The sequence below is a fragment of the Lynx rufus genome, unplaced genomic scaffold (genome assembly GCF_022079265.1).
Source record: "Lynx rufus isolate CCGP_SWC_20201006 ecotype Redwood Valley unplaced genomic scaffold, mLynRuf1.p SCAF_13, whole genome shotgun sequence".
Taxonomy (NCBI): Eukaryota; Metazoa; Chordata; class Mammalia; order Carnivora; family Felidae; genus Lynx; species Lynx rufus.
The window spans coordinates 47,166,561-47,173,940 of record NW_025814827.1 but is presented as its reverse complement, the minus strand read 5'-3'; the positions used below and the strand labels follow the sequence as shown (position 1 = coordinate 47,173,940).

At 45.9% G+C, this 7,380-nt stretch overlaps 1 pseudogene; it reads left to right on the top strand.

Moving 5' to 3' along the window:
* Window positions 1–6,746: 6,746 nt before the first annotated feature.
* On the top strand, window positions 6,747–7,128 carry LOC124508300 (ubiquitin-like; annotated as a pseudogene).
* Window positions 7,129–7,380: the final 252 nt, after the last annotated feature.

Below are 7,380 nucleotides of genomic sequence, written 5' to 3'. Positions count from 1 at the left end.
TCAAAGATTCTTAAAGGGGGATGGGGGAGACCAGTGGACAATGCCAATTTATATGTAGTAACTAAATCCTTGAAGAAGGTTTCTCCAGAAGACCATAATTATGAAAAAGATAAGAGAACAGAAGAAAGAACCCTCAAGGACTCCCAACATCGAAGTGATAGGTATAGAATGAACGTCCCATGATGAGGCTGAGAAGGGGCCACCAGAAGTTTAAGAGAACCATCCTAGCAAGAAAACTTTCATGGAAACCAAACCAAATGAGGAAAGAACATCATGGGACAGAGAGTGGCCAACGGTGATCAATTCTATAGGGAAGCCAAGTCAGATGAGAACTGAACCTGGCTGACTGTATTTGGCTACAAGGATGTTGTCTGCAGTCTTTGCTGGGCAGTTTAGCAGAGTAACAGGGACAGAGGCTGACGTCTAGCCTTCATTGTCTGAGAAACAAACGTAAAGTAAGAAGCAGGGATTTCCATTGTAGGTTGTTGTTTCAAGAAACGTTCCTATGAAGGAAAGGGGAAATATGGGGTTTTGTACAAGGAAAATGGGAGGTAAATTAATTTCCTTTATGAGAGAAACTCAAGAGATATCAATGGAGCTGGCGAGTTTGAAGATCCAAGAGAGGGAGAAATGGCAGGAGAACTGCCCCAAGGAACTGCGAGAGGACTCCCGGACCCCGGAGGCAGTAATAGCCCTGAACAGGTGGAAGATGGGTACAAGAGGAGATGTTTCTAAATAGTGGAGTAGATGGGGTGCCTGGGTGGCTCAGTCCGTTAAGCTTCCAACTTCAGCTCAGGTCATGATCTCATGGTTGGTGGGTTCGAGCCCCGCGTCGGGCTCTGCACTGACAGCTCAGAGACTGGAGCCTGCTTCTCATTCTGTGTCTCCCTCTCTCTCTCTGCCCCTCCCCCACTCACACTCTGTCTCTCTGTGTCTCTTGAAAATAAATGTTAAAAAAAAATTTTTTTTAGAAGAATAGTGGAGTAGAATCCAAGTGCTTTCCCCAGAAAGCTAAATGCTGGAAGCGAGTGAGGAGGTAGCCAGGACAGAGTTTGGAGATAGAGGGAAGTTTGGGAGAGTCCCTGAATACAATGGCTGAGGGCAAGAAATGCACTGAGAGGGACACGCACAAAAATTGCCCATTAATGTTGAAATATAACTGAGCTTAGAGACATGAGTTTCTGATTCCAGTCTAGTTCTCGGCAGAGGTCCATTCTGAATCCTCGCCCTAGGGGTTGGGAAATGTGGTGACGGTATTATGAGATGCAGCTACATTAGGCCCACGTGTCAAGGGGACACTGGAGCACATAAGAAGGAAAATGTGCATTCTGAAAACTTTCAAAGTTATTGAGAGGCTCAACATCCCGTGTGTAGGTTTAATCAGCTTCCCTAAATTCCATCCCATCTTCCCATGCCCTTCGGGCAGAGACAAGCTACATTTTTCCTCTTCCTACAAGCAACATACCCCCTACTACTTTGTGTTCACTTTCAACTTCACTTTCCACTTCTCGGTGTCATTAGAATGGGCAACAGCAATGGGCGACCCTTCTGTCTGCCGGATGATTGTGTCTACAGGGGCCATTTGCAGTCCATCAGAGGGCAGGTATGTCCTCTCCACTCGGGGAAGATTATCCCGTATACATAATCGCCGGCACTCCCTATCCCGATACGGTCAGTTAATAACAATCTGTCTTTCCAAAGACCTCAACAAATTCGGGAGCTGTTGCCTCACAGAGCGTTTTCACCACTAAAATTGCTCTTAGAGATAGTGGGGGGAAAAGAATCAAATTAAGTCATTTCCCTCCTACCCTTTTGCTACCTACTTGGAAATCATTAGTACAAATGATAGTTACCCTAGCAATAGCAATGCAATCAAAACAACCACATCCATCTCAGTGAACCATGTCGCTGGCTTGGCTATTCCATTGGCTGCTAATTAACAATGACACACATTAATGGCCCCAGCAGCGGGGTCAGCACAGCATTAGCAGTGCTGTAATGCAGGCAGAAATGATAGATATGAAAGTCTTTTCTCCAGCTCCAAAGAAGAAGGGGGGAAATGAAAGTCACTTGACAACAGATCTCCCATGGAAGCTGCTCTAAAGCAGCAGGCTCCCTGAATCTGAGAGAAGAAGAAAATAGCGAACAAAAACAAGTCCCTGCTTCTGGATGTCTGAATAATTGTATGTGTAATTCAAAAGACTGCGAACTTAGTCTCAAACAAAGTAAAGGAGATCACCTCTGTGTGGAGTCTGGAGGAGGGATGGCAGGTTCATGGTGGAGCTAAGCTTTTGTTCTGAAATCTTTCCTCCAGTCCTTCGGTTCGTTTTTACTGAAAAACACAATGAAAAGTAAAATTAAAAAATCCACCGACGGCTCTCCGCCACACCACAACTATAGCCTGAGCTGTGTGACGGTAGAATCAGCAGCTGTCCAGAAAGGGGCTTTGAGGCCTGTCTTAAAAGAAATCTCCCTTAGTGTTCTAGAGAGACCGAAATGGATTCTTCAGGAGCTCCTCTAAATTTTTTCAGTGTTTATTTATTTTTGAGGGAGAGAGTGAGGGGGCGTGAATTAGGAGGGGCAGAGAGAGAGGGGGAGACACAGAATCCGAAGCAGGCTGCAGGCTCCGATGTGGCTGTCAGCACAGAGCCTGACGCGGGGCTTGAACACACGAATCGCAAGATCATGACCTGAGCCAAAGTCCAACACTTAACCAACTGAGCCTCCCAGGCGCCCTCAGGAGCCCCTATAAAGGAACAATCGCGTTACTTGGCTGAGGTTACCCAATGCTCTAGTGCCCTCCGGCTTTGTAGGGTTCTGAGCAGGAAGCAGGTGCTCATCAAATACTTGTCTACTAAATGAATAAGTCTACCCCTGATTTTTATCCACGTCGTCCTGACTAGTCAGATTACAGTTTGCGCCTATCCTTGAGCAATGTCCAGAGAGGCACAAAGACAAATCTGTGATGGGGCTGGCGGTTAGAGGACATGGAGTTCAGGGAACAGCTGGGGAGGGAGGACAGGAGGGTTCAGGGTAACGAAGTACAGCTTGAGGGCCTCAGGCGCCTGTCAGGAGGAAAAAAAACTGAAATGATAAGGAGGTGTCGGCGAAGACAAAGGTGTCTGCCTGGAAACCTCAGAGGGCAACCTGGGAGCCTCCCTCTTTTGGGGAGGAACGTGAATCTAGCCCCATACTCTGATGCTTCTCTTTTCTGTTGCCTCTTCCCCTAGTCTCCAAGGGAAGCAGACTGTGTTTGTTTGTTGTGCACAGCGCTGCAATACACAAACAGATTGACATAAATTTATGCCAGCCTTTCTTGTTTAAAAACATGAATTATTCAAGAAATATTACAATATTAATTAGAAATCATTAAAATACGAGTGTTGGGGGAGGGAGGAATGAGATAGTGCATTAGCAAAATCGCATTTAGCCCAAACATAAAGTGTGCCAAAGCCGCTTAATCATTGTTTTGATAGTCAAAATACCATAACACCAGTTTCGCAGAACGGGGGAAAGGAAGACTCTTGGAAGCTTCTGCTTCCCGTTATTATTGGCGAGATTAATTATTTATGGAGCTCCGGCAGTGTACTGGGTGCTCCAGAAGACACAAATAAGAAGAGGTTTCTGCCCGAAGGGCATAGGAGAGAAATCAGAGCAGCACCAAGTTCTGACACACACACCCAGCCGGTGATTAATGATCAAGAGGACGAGGGGATTTTGCTTTGACTTTTCAGTTTGCTCAGTGCTTTGAGTTTTCAGCTTTCAGAGGAATCACAAAGTGAACGTTGTTCCTAAAGAATTCCATGGAAGACGTAAGCTTTCGGGAGCCCTATAAGTGAGAGAAATGTATAAATCCGGAAGGTTAGTGTCCATTTGCAAACTATGGAGGGCAGCAACAGTGAACCAGGATATTGAAAGGCATTCATTGCATTGGGTACAATAGGTCTGGAGGGCTCCCTGGTGATGGTGATTATTTCATATTTATTACGGGTCCACAAACTACAATTGTTACACAAAATGCACACGTGATAGAAATTCTGCAAATCATGAAGGTTACAACCGGGTGAACGTGTATTATCATGTACACAAATACGACCCTGGTGCCGACATACGGTGATCATTTAAGAAAGGGACCTCAGTGTGAGTGATACAACAGTGCATGTGAAAGACAAGATCAGGAAACATAGTGAGTCAGTTGACCTCAGTTTTTAGAGGGGCCATTTTGACAGTGAATTAACTATTTCATGGTGGTAGGGAATCACTCCAAGGCTGTTACATGGAACACAAATAGGATCCTTGTGACCTTAATTGATTACAATAGCTTCCACGCCGCACCAGAAGAGGTTGAATCAATGAGCAAGTGATTATCACACCCTGCAGGATATGGGCAGGAAAGAGTGAAAGCAGGCTTGCAGAGAGCCAGTTTTGGAAACTAGTTCCACCTTTTGCCCCACTTGGCTTAGTTCGTGCCCAGCAACAGCCTGTGGTCATGCCCGAGCACCATCAGCACTGACTTTAAGGTGCGGAGATGGGCATGGCAGAAGGAGCCACGGAATCTTTCAGTCATACCCAAATTGACAAGACCTTGGAAACCGCCAAGGACATTCAGGCTATGCTGTTTCTCCCTCATTTAGAACAAGAGGCTGTTCTATTGCATGATAAAGAGCACCTAGTCTACGGCTCCCAGACTGTGGGGACTTTGTCTTATTCCCTCCCCATCCCCATCATAGGTCCATCTCCACATATTCAGAAGAAGAGCTGGAAGGTAGGGTTTGAAGCCCTTATGGCTGGAGTACAGAGTCAGGAAATCAAATGGGTCTAAAAAGAAAGAGGTAGCAGCTGAAGAAGGAGAAGTGAATCCAGAAACAAGGAGACACAAACCCAGAAAAGCCAATCTCAAATACAAGTTGGGAATCCAGACCCACAGTGGATCAAAGTCTTGGGAACGGCAACAATCACAAAGGAAGAGATGAGTGAATTCTCCAGGGCCTGCTCCAACTGGCTTTTTATTTCTTTTTGCAATTCTCATGGGTGTCTCCTCTCACAGAGTGCCCTTGGTTGCTGAGGGAGCCTTCTGACAGACTGCATAGGCCCTAGGATGCTCAATAAATATTTGTGGGGTGAATGACTCAATGATTTTAATTTCGGTTCAAGTCCATCTAGGCACCAGCAGATGTTCAGGGAATCTAAATTAATGTACTTCCCACTCGACGTATATAAATTGACTGATATTACTAACAGGATGTGGAGACAGGGTTGGAACAAATGTGACTATTTATAAAAATCAAAGCTAAGTGAGGCAGTTATAGAACCTTAGAAGTTGGGTCATTTTCCACACTCATTAAGCAGCCTCCAAACAACACTTGGCTTGTAGCATTTGCATTGGTTCCTCGCATATTGCCCAGTATTGCCATATGTCCCTTCCGGTACTGACACTTTTATTTTTCTTGTGCATCTGAACCCTTTTCCTCTCCACTTGGCTAAGACGAGGGAATCTGCCTTCGATCACTCTGAGTTCAGGTCCAAATGTGTGTTAACTAACTCTCTTTTTGTCGTCCTCAAAACACACACACACACACACACACACACACACACACACACACACTTCATAGTCACAAAAAAGGAGAAGTTAGTATATTAACTTTTTCATTAGATACACTTATTTTTTTTTTTTAGGAATGTTGCCTTTAACTTCTGGGAGTGGGAATAGGAGTTATTTTTAAGGATGCAATAATAGCTGTAATAATAGGCCAGAAAAACAACCAGCAGAATAAAATAAAGGTGAGAATCCATTTGGAAGAAAATACGAGTATAATGGGATACTTGACCCCACAAACATGACCTCAATAGCTGATCAAAAGCATTGTGCTTTCCAAATGATCAGGATGCAATTTAATATAGTAGTAACTGCCCAGGTTACAAGATCAACTGTCACAGTCTGAATTTCTTTGAGTTCATGTTTACAAGCTCTGAATATCTCGGCAGAATAAAAAGCTCAAAAACAGCATACCGCCACTTGAAGCAAAGAACTTACCAAATGCTTCTTGATTCATTTATTAACTGACCGGGCATCCAGGCTGAATTCAAGTGCACCCTGCTAAGGCTCTGTCTCCGCTACAAAAGCAAAGTACGGGGAAGAAGCGGTAACAATAGTGACAAAACTTGACTCGGATGGTCATGCTCCGGTTGACACGATGGACTAAACCTCTCATCCCATACCTATATCCTCTGGGATGGAATGGAGGCCAAGAAGAAGTGTGGCACCTCTCAAGAGGGAAACTTTAAGATGAGAAGAAATATGTTTGTATGCCACGTATACACACACTCGGCACCGTGTTCTTCATAAATATACTCATAAAATGCTCTTAAAAGTTAGGTTTTACTTGAAACCGTGTAGGCATGCACCAGACTGATTCATCAGAAACCCCTAGGATCCAACAGGATCTAGGATCTTTTGGGGAAAGGAACCATACCCCAAAGTACCAGGACCATCTGAACTCGGGTCAGCCTACCTGAACTTGAGAATCCTCAGAGCCAACACCGCACCACACCTCTGAGAATATGCACGGTGCCCTCAGGCCCTGTGAGTTCCAAAGCAAAATCAAGAGGGAAGCTTGCTGTCTCCTGGCCAGAAAAGCCACCCTGGGCTGCCTACCTCTTACTATGTTATTAAAAACAAAATGAAACTCTCTTCAAAAAAGGTGGTCGAGCAGGCTGGAGGCAGCGGCCCTGCAGCAGACACAGAGATGCAGATCTTTGCGGAGACCCTGATGGGCGAGACCATCACCCTTGAGGCTGAGCCCATGACACCACTGAGAATGTCAGAGCCACAATCCAAGACAAGGAGGCCATCCCGCCTGACCAGCAGCGTCTGCTTTCTGTGGGCACACAGCTAGATGATGGTTGCACCCTCTCAGACTACAATACGCAGAAAGAGTCCACCCTGCACTTGCCGCTTCACCTGCAGGGTGGCACCACCGAGCCTTCCCTCTGCCAGCTGGTCCAGAAATACAACTGCGACACGACGATCTGCCACAAGAGTCAGGCTCGCCCGCACCCCGTGCTGTCAAGTGCCACAAGACGTAGAGCCACACCAACAACCTGCACCCCAAGAAGAAGGTTACATAAGGCTCATCCACCGGCCCTTCCTTTGTCTGCAGGGTGACATCTGGCCTGAGCCCCAAGGCCCGTGGGCCTCAATCAAGTTTTCCTTTCATTGCAAACCAACCAACCAACCAACCAACCAACGAACCTCAGGAAATCCACATCTCGCCTGGTGCAAAAGCTCTCACACGGAGTACACAGTTTCAGTCAATCCTGGCCTCAGGGAAACCCCACGGTGTCCTAGATATGACTGGAGAAGGACACTGTAAGGACTGT